The sequence below is a fragment of the Silene latifolia genome, chromosome 2, assembly GCF_048544455.1.
Source record: "Silene latifolia isolate original U9 population chromosome 2, ASM4854445v1, whole genome shotgun sequence".
Lineage (NCBI taxonomy): Eukaryota > Viridiplantae > Streptophyta > Magnoliopsida > Caryophyllales > Caryophyllaceae > Silene > Silene latifolia.
In genome coordinates, this window is record NC_133527.1 from 36,774,908 (window position 1) to 36,788,971 (window position 14,064).

General features: G+C 35.9%; 1 long non-coding RNA gene across 1 annotated transcript; it reads left to right on the forward strand.

Moving 5' to 3' along the window:
• The first annotated feature begins 11,677 nt into the window (after positions 1–11,677).
• LOC141629275 (uncharacterized) lies at positions 11,678–13,708 on the forward strand. The gene is made up of 3 exons (XR_012537258.1): positions 11,678–11,804; positions 11,904–12,011; positions 13,584–13,708. It is a non-coding gene; the product is annotated as an uncharacterized LOC141629275 (long non-coding RNA).
• The last annotated feature ends 356 nt before the right edge of the window (positions 13,709–14,064 follow it).

Below are 14,064 nucleotides of genomic sequence, written 5' to 3' on the forward strand. Positions count from 1 at the left end.
TAAACATAAGAATATGAATACGAATCACACATAGCCTTAGCATATAGATGCTAGACAATCGTGCTTATCATGTGAACAACAATATAACAACACATAGCCCTAGCATGCGAATACTAGACCGACTCATACTACACTATCATGTGAGTCACATAACATCCAGGAATCCAAACTCTATCAACCATAGCCGGCTTGCATCTCACCTTCTATGATTCATAGAATCATCAAACAAGAAAGGGCAATATATCTAGAGACAGGCATAAGTTCTTAGCACGGTCAATAGACACTTTGTAACTCGAGTCTATACCACGAGGTAGGGAAGGTAATCGAACCGGTATCCTGGCTCAGAGGTTCTATCAAAACATGGCCAAGACACAACACAACCCTAGTCCTAAATCTGCGCAGACCTAGACATGCGGATACACACCACCGCACCACAGACCCACAATTTTATAAAACCATGTGAGTACCCTAAGGAGTCCACCAAAGGGTTGGCTAGTACTTAAGCTGACCACTTACTCTCAAAATAAGTAACGAGGTCATGCCTCAACTTGGATATAAACCCACCAAGTCAGGAACACAAAGGCTATTGAGCAGTGAACATACACTCGTCAAAGACTATAAAGACCTATCTATGATGAAGGCCGAAATACTGACCTAGGACCTAGTCCCAGCTAGTCCCAGCTTGAGTACTTTAGCCCACACCACACAAGACAAGTAGGACACCCACTTAACCATAAGAGGGGCAAAGAGTCCAACTTACCAACATAAATGCTAACATTCTATCATGTGAAAAGCGAAAGTAATACATTATCAATCACCTAAACACTTATCAAACAACAAACACAACATCACTACTAATGTGACATTAATTCGTCGAGTAACTCGGAATAGTTACCTTAAGCTAGCAAAGAGACAAGCAATAAACTTGAGAAAGCTTCTAAAACCCAAAATTACTCTTCATCTTCAACCACATATGAGCCACCTAAAATAATTATGTGAAAGGACGATATTAACGAATTATCGTTATATAAAATATGAGACGGAAATTACTTATATTTTAAATAAACCAAACTAGCGTCAAAACAATTTATAGACACGGCCCACAAGTTATTATGACAACCTCAAACTCGGCCTAACCACCAACTACACATGGCCTCAAACTCGTGATTTAGCTAGGCCACTGCCTAGGCCATCAGACTCGCCTAAAAGCAACCACAAGGAGTCCGACACGACCACCACCCGACTACCCATAGCCACCCTTCACCCTACTTTATAACCTGACCCAAAAATCAGTCCAAAACAGAACCCAAAAGATGCATAAGTTCGACCCCAACTCCAGTCCTCAAATGCAAAGTGAAAACCCACGATGACAGCTCTCGTCCCTGCCCAAAACAGAGTACCAATATTCCCCTTAAGACTTCATTCTCGCGCCTAAAAACAGTCCTAGCTGAGCCAACTAAGTCAGCATTTAAAACGGTTTTAGAGCGGAAATCCACAAGTATAAAGCAACTCAAAAACAGTCCCTAAAGACTACAAAAATCGCCCCAACACAGAGTCCAAATCAGTCCAAAACAATCCCTACATGTCAGTATACACCGTCTCAACTATAAAACACACCAATTATCACCCAAAACAATCCATACATGTCAGCATACACCGTCTTAAATATACCACTTACTAGCTAGCATCCCAAATGATCCCTAGAGGTCAGTATACACCGTCTTAATCATCTCCACATATCAGTATACACCGTCTCAACTATACAACTGACTAATTAACATCTATAAGGATCCCTATATATAATTATACACCGTCTCAATTATAAAAGAGACTAACCAGCATTCGAAATAAACATATTTTACAAGTAATATTGAGTAACCTATCATTGTTACCTTTTTCCGATTGAACTAATCATTTATGACTAACAAATCTTCTACCAACCCGTCTATCTCAGCACTTACAACCGTCTTATAATAAATAAAGCTGAAAGTATAAATTGGGTTTGTAAAAATACATGACGAAAATGAATGTTACTTACATCGGAATGACGAGAACGACGAGAGGAGCGCTATGGAACAAAAATAGTTGAAAACGGATAAGGAACGAAGCACCGACGTCGATTAACAGATCAAATTTTGAAAAGGGAAGAAGACTCGCCAGAAGAAGAAAACAAAGAACAAAGAAGAAGAAAAGAGACGTGTGTTTTCTGAAATGAGACAGCAGCCTGCTAGCCTGCTATTTATTATACGTATCTTTCTTCGTCGTTAAGAAACTTCGATAGTTATTAAAACCGTTTCGAGTTAAATTTAACCGGTTTAAGAAAGAGTTTTCGAGATAAAACATACTCAATAATAAATAAATTTAATGAATGAAAATAAAATAAACTCAGCTAGTTAACGGAAATAATACGATATCAGCTTGAATCGGAATTATTAGCGATTTTTACGAAACTAACGGATATTAATAAAAATTGCTAATTTAGTGAAATAAGCTCAAAATAGCTAATTGGACGGTTTTGTTCCCAAAATCCATCTCGGGTTCACTTAAAACAACTTTCATAAGGACTCGTAAAGAAACGGAAATTATTAAATAAATAAACTCGAACTAACTTCAATAAACTCGAACTAACTTTAAATAAACTTATTAAAGATTATTAAAATTAACGTATCGAATTATGATGAAATTAATTAATTAGCTAAGCATATATATATAAATCGTTAAATGATGTAATTAAATTCAAAATAGCAATTAAAAGAATTTTATCCAACTTAATAAAATACGGGGTGTTACAATCACCCCATCTTTTAAAAAGTTTCGTCCTCGAAACTTGAAGGTAGAAATGGAAGGTTATAAAAATAAAACTGGAATTGAAATCGGTAACTAAAACATTTAAAAGGTCACTTATCGTAAGAATCAAAATTCTTTCAAAAGTTTCAAATAAAATTTTAAAATGAACGATTCTCATCAAAGGAACGGAAGTGCTCTCGTTGCGCATTCAAGAACATCACATTCCAAATCAAAGATAAGGTCAAAAAGCAAATCATTTGTATAAATCGAAAATCAAAATACTTTCGAAAACATTAATGAAGAGTTTTCAAAAGTATAAGTCTCATTCATGGAACGAAATTGCTCTTGTTGTGCACACAAGAACGCTAACCTTCCAAGTCAAAGACAAATTTAAAACCGAAAATCACTCGTCGACAAGAGTAGAACAAGTTATTAAACGTTTCTAATAACGAGTTCTAACATCCGATCAACGTTAAAATCAAAAGAAAAGGTAATTTACTCAAATTTTCTTTTGCGAAAAGCCAAAATAGAAATAAAGGTTTCACTTTTAAAGCCAAATGGGAGTCAAATCCCTGAAAATGTAACATGATAGAAATTGGAAATAGCATGAGAATAATATTGCGATAAAATTTGTGATTTGGGCCAAAATAAGCCAAGACTCTGAGCTGGGCCAGATTGACCGAACGAGTTTGGTCAAATTAGGTTTAAACCGGTCAGCCTCGATTTGACCGATGACCCGTCGCGGGACTCGGGTCGAGGGTTTGTCTTTGAGGTGAGATTGGTTGTTATTGGAAGTTTTATGTTATGCCTTGATATTTGTAATTATCATTTCACATGTTGGTTGTTGGATGAATTGGTTGCCTTATACTTGAGTCTTCTTGCATTGTTGTTTATGTTTGGGATACTAGTGCTTAGTGCGTGACTTAAAATGGATGAAACTGAATGGTGGATTTGAGGATATAGGATTGACTAAGTACTCGAGTTTGTGATTGGCTTCCATAATCACTTTGGATATGAGGGTTTGATAATGTATAAGTTACCGTGGGAGAAATGTTAAATGTGGGATTATTAGTTGGTTTTAGTGAGTGATAATGATTACTACTTGAGGTATGGTATGAGAGTGAGAGTAAGCTACATTATTGGGAAGTTTTAGCACTTGTTTTAATAACTAGAAAGGGTAACGGTATGGTTAACACCAATTGTTAGGTTAAAGAACATAGTTTCAATTTATGGTTTTAGGGACTTTGAGGTGATAAAGTGTTGTTACAATTAAGACCTTGTTTCTTGGGAATTTGATGGTAAGTAAGTTTTAGGATGTCAAATTTGAAAGAATACTCCTTGAGATGTTGATGACCATAATGTATTGGTGATGTGATTTGGTATTAGTTGGCTCTTGAGAGTTCTTGAGTTGAGAGAGACTTAGTATTGAGAAGAATTTGTTAACCCTATAGTTTTATAGACCTTGAGGTCGCATTGAGTACTTGAGATGATGGGATGATGTTGTAGCTGAGTGTAGTTCCGCTTTTGGGAATCCTTAATAAGTAAAAGGGTAGAGAAACTTGAGATCCTATTGATTTTTCAGATTTTGGGGTTGATATGATACTACCTTGTTTTGAAATGAGAGCCTTGTGGAATATCACCCCGTAATTTCGGACCATTATTATATTGCGGAAGTAATTTATTAATCAAGTAAAATTTGATATTAATGTATTTGAAGTAATAATAATTCAAAGAAATATAATTCTATTATATTTTGAAGTAAAGTATTTATTTTGATAGTTTCGAAATGTTTAAAAATAGTTTAAACCGTGTAAAAACTTTTTATTTCGAAATAAGGGCATATCGGGAAAAAAATGACAACTCTTTTGAAAATTGGGCAAACGATTTTGGAAATGGGTCATATGAGTACTCAATCTTCTTGTAATCTCGTGTTTAAGAACTTTGGCCTTGTCGGAATTTGCATTTGACAAACGGTTCTAAGTATTGTCGAAACGAGCCAAAACCGACTCATAAAATTCCGCCAAAACCCGTCTCCTCTTCTCCCTTTCCCACGGCTCACCTCCCCCTTCCTCCTTTCCTGTTGATTTTTCTTTTCCAACTACTCTAAACTATTCCAAATCAAAAACACCATTTCTATACAAACCTAAGCTTTTCTAAGCTAAATTTCATCATAATTCACTCATTTCTAGTCCGATTTTCGCAAAATTTATATTTTCGGAATCCTCTCTTCAAGATCTACATCCTAGTATGTTTTAATTTCAGTTTTCATTATGTCGATTTAAGACGATTTTGGGCAAAATTTCGGTTTTGATGATTATTGTTGTGTTTTTGTTGTTTTTAATAGGTGAAGATTATGAGGATGATATAGGGGACTCCTATATAGTAGAGGATGATGGGTAGATACTATTTTTAGGGTTTTCTCAACGGTTATTTTGCCTTTTTCTAGCTTAAGGTAACATATTTCGAGTTACTCGACGAATAAATGTCACATTCTTTGTTTTCTTGTATGATTTTGTGATTTTTATTTGAGTAGTTTATATCACATGAAAATATGGGTTAAATTCATGTCTTTTGTATGTTTAAGTTCACATATTAGTATGAAAATGAAATGGGAACGATTAAGTAATGCTTAAAACGGTGTTAAAATGAACAAAAACGGAAAAATGGAGGATTGGGGGTGGCGGCCAGCAGGCCCGACAGGCCCGTGCAGGCCCATGGCAGGCTCTGGGTTGGCCCGGGTCGGCCCGTTGCTTGTTTCGCGGTTTTTCATGCATTGTTCGTCGTTTCGGGTTTATTAATGTTATATTTAGTATAAGTAACATATGGGTAATCTTTTGAAATGAATTATATTAGTAGTAAATTTAATGTTAACGGTAAAATTATGCTTATATTGGTAGTTTGCACATGTTAGGATAGGTTGTAATATGAAATTGTAATGAATAGTCTTAAAATGAATTTTATAGCGATAATTGTAATGTTTTGGTGATTAAGCCGAAAACTGAGCCTTAGTCCCTTTGACTGAATCGATGTCAGTCAATTGTGTGATTGGTCAGCCGCAATTTAACCCGTACCTGTCGCAGGGCTGGGATTGCGGGTAAAAATTCGGTTGGATGAAATTTTGTATGAGTTGGATAATCGGCCTTATTCTTGTTTTAGGCCATTTATTATGTTTTTAGTTCACATATGTTGTGGTTGATTTGAGTAGTTTCTTATATTGTAGAAACGGCCCTAGATTCCCTGAAACCTTTAATATTGTTAATATTGCTAGAAATGGATTTGGTATTGAATACTCTCTGCAGGTTGGTTTCTCATTCTTATAATTTGGGCTACTTATATGTATGGTATTGTTGTGTTTGTCATAGATAGGTCTTTATAGTCTTTGACGAGTGTATGTTCACTGCTCAATAGCCTTTGTGTTCCTGACTTGGTGGGTTTATATCCAAGTTGGGGCATGACCTCGTTACTTATTTTGAGGGTAAGTGGTCAGCTTAAGTACTAGCCAACCCTTTGGTGGACTCCTTAGGGTACTCACTTTGTTTTAAAAAAATTGTGGGTCTTGGGTGAGGTGGTGTGTATCCGCATGTCTAGGTCTCTGTGATTTTAGGCTAGGGTTGTGTTGTGTCTTGGCCATGTTTTGATAGAACCTCTGAGCCAAGATACCGGTTCGATTACCTTCCCTACCTCGTGGTATAGACTCGAGTTACAGAGTGACTATTGACCGTGCTAAGAACTTATGCCTGTCTTTGATATATTGCCCTTTCTTGTACGGTGATTTTATGAATTGTAATAGGTGAGATGTAAGCCGGTTACAATTGATAAAGTTTGGATTAGCCTTTGTGTTCCTGACTTGGTGGGTTTATATCCAAGTTGGGGCATGACCTCGTTACTTATTTTGAGGGTAAGTGGTCAGCTTAAGTACTAGCCAACCCTTTGGTGGACTCCTTAGGGTACTCACTTTGTTTTAAAAAAATTGTGGGTCTTGGGTGAGGTGGTGTGTATCCGCATGTCTAGGTCTGCGCAGATTTTAGGCTAGGGTTGTGTTGTGTCTTGGCCATGTTTTGATAGAACCTCTGAGCCAAGATACCGGTTCGATTACCTTCCCTACCTCGTGGTATAGACTCGAGTTACAGAGTGACTATTGACCGTGCTAAGAACTTATGCCTGTCTTTGATATATTGCCCTTTCTTGTATGGTGATTTTATGAATTGTAATAGGTGAGATGTAAGCCGGTTACAATTGATAAAGTTTGGATTACTGTTTGTTATATGTTTCACATGATAGCTTAAATTGGTCAGTTTAGTGTTCATAGGTTAGAATACTTGATAATTAAATGATTTACCTTGTTGTTTACATGTTACATTAAAAATTACATTTCGTGGCTGGGAGGACTCGAAGTTACTCCCCACTGAATTGTGGCTTTCGTGTTTGTATAAAATGCGATTGACAGGTTGATGATGCTTAGATGGGGTACACGGACGAGCTAGTGAGCGAAAGAACCTTGGACTTAGTTTGGTTATATTTTGTAGTAAACCTTTAATCTTATGGTTGTATTTATATTTTGGAGGGACATATGTCTCCCTCTTTTACTTTGGTTTGTATCACTATATTTTCTTGTCTTTAGCTTTGTTATGTAAATTAGTTTGTTAGCATTTGCAGGTTTTGGCACCCTCCTTTTGGAAATGTTTGTGAATGGTTTAGAAAAGTTTTAAAAATTACAGGTTTTAATTAGTTGAACCAATTACAAACATATCCTGTCAGTTTTTCTGTAGAATTTACGTGTTTATTTAACGCTAAGTATGAGGGTGTCACAGTTGGTATCAGAGCTTGTTGCTCCCGACGCACGTTTGTGTACCCCAACTAAGATCATTTGACCTTTAAATAATAAACTTGAGAGATGGGTAGGATGGGTAGAGTTAGGATTTTATGTGGTAGTCTGTTTGTGATTGCTATTTGTTAGGTTCTAACCAATGTTCTCTTTTGCAAGATGGCTCTCCAAGAAACGTAGATAATGCAATCTTACCAGCTGGGTTTGTTAATTGTTAGTTATTAATTTTCGTGCCGTAGAAGCTACGACCGTGATCTTATTCGATACTTCTTTTCGTATTCAGTGTATCTTACCTTAATCTTCCAATCTCGATGTTTATTCGTCTTTCTAATTCCTCTTCTCTCGCTTTGGGAACTACTCTTCTATTCTTTCTCTCGATTCATCCTTGGTTCATTTTCTTCTTATAATAAGAGTCCTTGTGGACACCTTCCTTTTATTCCGCAGGATAGTCCCCTTGTTCAAGAGAACCCGGTTTTGAGAGAATGTATCATTGGAGGGCGTGAACGAATTGAGAAATTGATTGTTTAAGGTTTGAGTTGTATAGGAGAATATAACTTGGGATCCTTTGGTTAGTCTTGTTAGTTGTGCTTGATATGAGAGCCTAGTGAGTTGAGAAACACCTTGGGATTTATGTCTATTGAGAGCTTGTTTGTTATAGATGATTGAGCATGGGTACTATCTTAGCACATAAGATGGAATGAACCTAAGCTACTTCATTTGAGAGTCTCGATGTTTCTTGTGGAGAATTAAAGGAATGATAGTTAGCCCTAATCCTTGTAGGCCTTGAAAGGAATACAATAGGACATTGACGTTGCTTAATGGATTGGTATCGTACTTTGGAATTAGTTAGTTTGTTGAACCTTTTGAGTTAACCAAATCTAGTATAGAGTAGCCCTTGTTGACCTTTCGAAATTTGAGAACACGTGGTTGACCTTATTAATCATTTCTGAATTTGGGAATTTTGGTGGAATGTTGTTCGATGTAGTTCGTGAGTTCAAAGATGTGATTCTAATTTATTGTATCGGAGACTAGAAGTATTAAGTGGTGTGATGATGGAGTAAACAAGTCATGGTACTTGGGGATGACATAGTAAGTGAAGTTCAATGACGAGAATTGTAAAGGAAATACTTTGGGACATGGATGGTAACAAATGAATTTGTGTGGTGAATTGATTTTGGCTCTTGGAACCAATTGAGTTGAGGAATACCTACCATTGTGGAGTCCTTGTTAGTCCTATGATTTGGTAGACTTTTGAGGCTTTGTTGAGCACCTTAGTGATGTAACCTTATCATATCGATCATAAGCGTTGAACCCTGTTTTTATGCCAAAGTTTACGTATCTTCTTCTTGCCCGAAATATCTTCTTAACTCGAATACCTCTTATTTTTGTCAACCGTTATCTTTACGGTCCGACTCCTTAGTTTCCTAACTTGTCAGGCTCATGCACCCTTCGAAAATATTTTACCGTTTCTCTATCCCGTTATCACTCCTTATCTCCTTAGTATAGTTGGTACCTTGTTGACCATGTTTACAGAGTTAGTGAGATGTGATTTGAGGATATAGGATTGACTAAGTAGTCGGGTTTGTGATTGGCTTCCATAATCACTTTGGATATGAGGGTTTGATAATGTATATGTTACCGTGTGAGAAATGTTAAATGTGGGATTATTAGTTGGTTTTAGTGAGTGATATTGATTACTACTTGAAGTATGGTATGAGAGTGAGAGTAAGCTACATTGTCGGGAAGTCTTAGCACTTGTTTTGGTAACTAGAAAGGGTAATGGTGTGGTTGACACCAATTGTTAGGTTAAAGAACATAGTTTCAATTTATGGTTGTAGGAACTTTGAGGTGATAAAGTGTTGTTACAATTAAGACCTTTTTCTTGGGAATTTGATGGTAAGTAAGTTTTAGGATGTCAAATTTGAAATAATACTCCTTGGGATGTTGATGACCATTATGGATTGGTGATGTGATTTAGTATCAGTTGGCTCTTGAGAGTTCTTGAGTTGAGAGAGACTTAGTATTGAGAAGAATTTGTTAACCCTATAGTTTTATAGACCTTGAGGTCGCATTGAGTACTTGAGATGATGGGACGATGTTGTAGCTGAGTGTAGTTCTGCTTTTGGGAATCCTTAATAAGTAAAAGGATAGAGAAACTTGAGATCCTATTGATTTTTCATAATTTGGGGTTGGTATGTTACTACCTTGTTTTGAAATGAGAACCTTGTGGAATATTTGAGGAACCTTCTCTTGGAGTTTAGAGCTTGGTATTGGGACTCTTGATTGAATGTTTACTTTTTGAGGAACCCATAGTTGACACTAGTGGGATACGAATACAGCTTTGTTGGAAGCCTTGACCTTAGGCTTGTGAAAGTTGTTTTTGGATGTTTGAGGATTTGGAGCAATGAGATCACACTTATAGTGAAGTACCTTGTTTCAGAGAATATATTAGGATGAGGTAACATAAGCGATTGAGGAAACCCTTGGGAGTGATGTGGTTATGAGTTTTGTTGTTAGGAAGTTTTCGGAGCCGTTTTGAGTGATGTTGTTATTTGAGATAAGAGTGTCTGGCGTTTCCTTGGTGTCTAATCTCCCTTCTTCCTTGATCATGAGCGTTACCGCTCATATCTCTCTTCCTTACTTCATCATACTCCTCTCATAAGTTTGATGTTGGTAACCTATGAAACTCTATCTTTGACATCCTTGTAATTTTGACTTCAATTCTTAACCCATGAAATTCATCATAGCTCTTTTTGATTAGTTAAGTTTGAATCATCTTAATATACTTTGTTTTTATGCTATCTAAGTTATTTTCCTTGTTGTACAACTTCTAAATTTTCAAGCTACCAGTTTCAATTCATTCTTCAAAGTTTATGTCACTTCTGCAAACCTAACCTATCTTTGAAGACTTGAAAAAGAAAATTTGATTTAGTTCCCTATTCCTTCCTTGAATATAAACTCATTTATCGTAATTTTAATTACTAAACTCGAGATTTCGTTAAGTTTTGTCCAATTTCTGTTAACTTTAATCTATTTATGACTTCTTTGTCAAAGTTTAATGTTACATTTTCAGGGATTTGACCCCCATTTGGGTTTAAAGTGAAACCTTTATTTCTATTTTGGCTTTTTGCAAAAGAAAATTTGAGTAGATTACCTTTCTCTTACTTTGATTTTAACGTTGATCGGATGTTAGAACTAGTTATTGGAGACGTTTGATAACTTGTTCTACGCTTATCGGCGAATGGTTTTTGTTTTAAATTTGTCTCTGACTTGGAAAGATAGCGTTCTTGTATGCACGACAAGAGCAATTCCGTTCCATGAATGAGACTTACATTCTTGAAAACTCTGCATTAATGTTTTGAAGGTATGTTGTTTTTTTTTTTGATTTATACAAATGAATTGCCTTTTTACCTTATCTTTGATATGAAATGTGGATGTTCCTGCCGGATCAACCAGAGTATCACCGTTTCATTGAAAAGATACCTATATTTTTCTTATGAATATATTATTAAGATATTGTTTACTATAATTTCTCCTTCTAAGTTTCGAGGACGAAACTTTTTTAAAAGGAGGGGTGATTGTAACACCCCGTAATTTCGGACCATTATTATATTGCGGAAGTAATTTATTAATCAAGTAAAATTTGATATTAATGTATTTGAAGTAATAATAATTCAAAGAAATATAATTCTATTATATTTTGAAGTAAAGTATTTATTTTGATAGTTTCGAAATGTTTAAAAATAGTTTAAACCGTGTAAAAACTTTTTATTTCGAAATAAGGGCATATCGGGAAAAAAATGACAACTCTTTTGAAAATTGGGCAAACGATTTTGGAAATGGGTCATATGAGTACTCAATCTTCTTGTAATCTCGTGTTTAAGAACTTTGGCCTTGTCGGAATTTGCATTTGACAAACGGTTCTAAGTATTGTCGAAACGAGCCAAAACCGACTCATAAAATTCCGCCAAAACCCGTCTACTCTTCTCCCTTTCCCACGGCTCACCTCCCCCTTCCTCCTTTCCTGTTGATTTTTCTTTTCCAACTACTCTAAACTATTCCAAATCAAAAACACCATTTCTATACAAACCTAAGCTTTTCTAAGCTAAATTTCATCATAATTCACTCATTTCTAGTCCGATTTTCGCAAAATTTATATTTTCGGAATCCTCTCTTCAAGATCTACATCCTAGTATGTTTTAATTTCAGTTTTCATTATGTCGATTTAAGACCATTTTGGGCAAAATTTCGGTTTTGATGATTATTGTTGTGTTTTTGTTGTTTTTAATAGGTGACGATTATGAGGATGATATAGATGACTCCTATATAGTAGAGGATGATGGGTAGCTACTATTTTTAGGGTTTTCTCAAGGGTTATTTTGCCTTTTTCTAGCTTAAGGTAACATATTTCGAGTTACTCGACGAATAAATGTCACATTCTTTGTTTTCTTGTATGATTTTGTGATTTTTATTTGAGTAGTTTATATCACATGAAAATATGGGTTAAATTCATGTCTTTTGTATGTTTAAGTTCACATATTAGTATGAAAATGAAATGGGAACGATTAAGTAATGCTTAAAACGGTGTTAAAATGAACAAAAACGGAAAAATGGAGGATTGGGGGTGGCGGCCAGCAGGCCCAGCAGGCCCGTGCAGGCCCACGGCAGGCCCTGGGTTGGCCCGGGTCGGCCCGTTGCTTGTTTCGCGGCTTTTCATGCATTGTTCGTCGTTTCGGGTTCATTAATGTTATATTTAGTATAAGTAACATATGGGTAATCTTTTGAAATGAATTATATTAGTAGTAAATTTAATGTTAACGGTAAAATTATGCTTATATTGGTAGTTTGCACATGTTAGGATAGGTTATAATATGAAATTGTAATGAATAGGCTTAAAATGAATTTTATAGCGATAATTGTAATGTTTTGGTGATTAAGCCGTAAACTGAGCCTTAGTCCCTTTGACTGAATCGATGTCAGTCAATTGTGTGATTGGTCAGCCGCAATTTAACCCGTACCTGTCGCAGGGCTGGGGTTGCGGGTAAAAATTCGGTTGGATGAAATTTTGTATGAGTTGGATAATCGGCCTTATTCTTGTTTTAGGCCATTTATTATGTTTTTAGTTCACATATGTTGTGGTTGATTTGAGTAGTTTCTTATATTGTAGAAACGGCCCTAGATTCCCTGAAACCTTTAATATTGTTAATATTGCTAGAAATGGATTTGGTATTGAATACTCCCTGCAGGTTGGTTTCTCATTCTTATAATTTGGGCTACTTATATGTATGGTATTGTTGTGTTTGTCATAGATATGTCTTTATAGTTTTTGACGAATGTATGTTCACTGCTCAATAGCCTTTGTGTTCCTGACTTGGTGGGTTTATATCCAAGTTGGGGCATGACCTCGTTACTTATTTTGAGGGTAAGTGGTCAGCTTAAGTACTAGCCAACCCTTTGGTGGACTCCTTAGGGTACTCACTTTGTTTTAAAAAAATTGTGGGTCTTGGGTGCGGTGGTGTGTATCCGTATGTCTAGGTCTGCGCAGATTTTAGGCTAGGGTTGTGTTGTGTCTTGGCCATGTTTTGATAGAACCTCTGAGCCAAGATACCGGTTCGATTACCTTCCCTACCTCGTGGTATAGACTCGAGTTACAGAGTGACTATTGACCGTGCTAAGAACTTATGCCTGTCTTTGATATATTGCCCTTTCTTGTATGGTGATTTTATGAATTGTAATAGGTGAGATGCAAGCCGGTTACAATTGATAAAGTTTGGATTACTGTTTGTTATATGTTTCACATGATAGCTTAAATTGGTCAGTTTAGTGTTCATAGGTTAGAATACTTAATAATTAAATTATTTACCTTGTTGTTTACATGTTACATTAAAAATGACATTTCGTGGCTGGGAGGACTCGAAGTTACTCCCCACTGAATTGTGGCTTTCGTGTTTGTATAAAATGCGATTGACAGGTTGATGATGCTTAGATGGGGTACACGGACGAGCTAGTGAGCAAAAGAACCTTGGACTTAGTTTGGTTATATTTTGTAGTCAACCTTTAATCTTATGGTTGTATTTATATTTTGGAGGGACATATGTCTCCCTCTTTTACTTTGGTTTGTATCACTATATTTTCTTGTCTTTAGCTTTGTTATGTAAATTAGTTTGTTAGCATTTGCAGGTTTTGGCACCCTCCTTTTGGAAATGTTTGTGAATGGTTTAGAAAAGTTGAAAAAGATAACTGTGACACCCTCACTTATCGCGGAAAAGTAAACACGTAATTCTAGAATAAAACTGCATGGATATGTTTGTAATAGGTTCATTTGGGTAAAAACCTGTAATTTTTAAAAACCTGAACCTGTTATAAAGATATCCAAATTGGAAGGTGTCAACATACAAGGTCTAACTAGAAGTTTCAACCATCGCTAAAGTCGCGAATAGCAAATTATACAA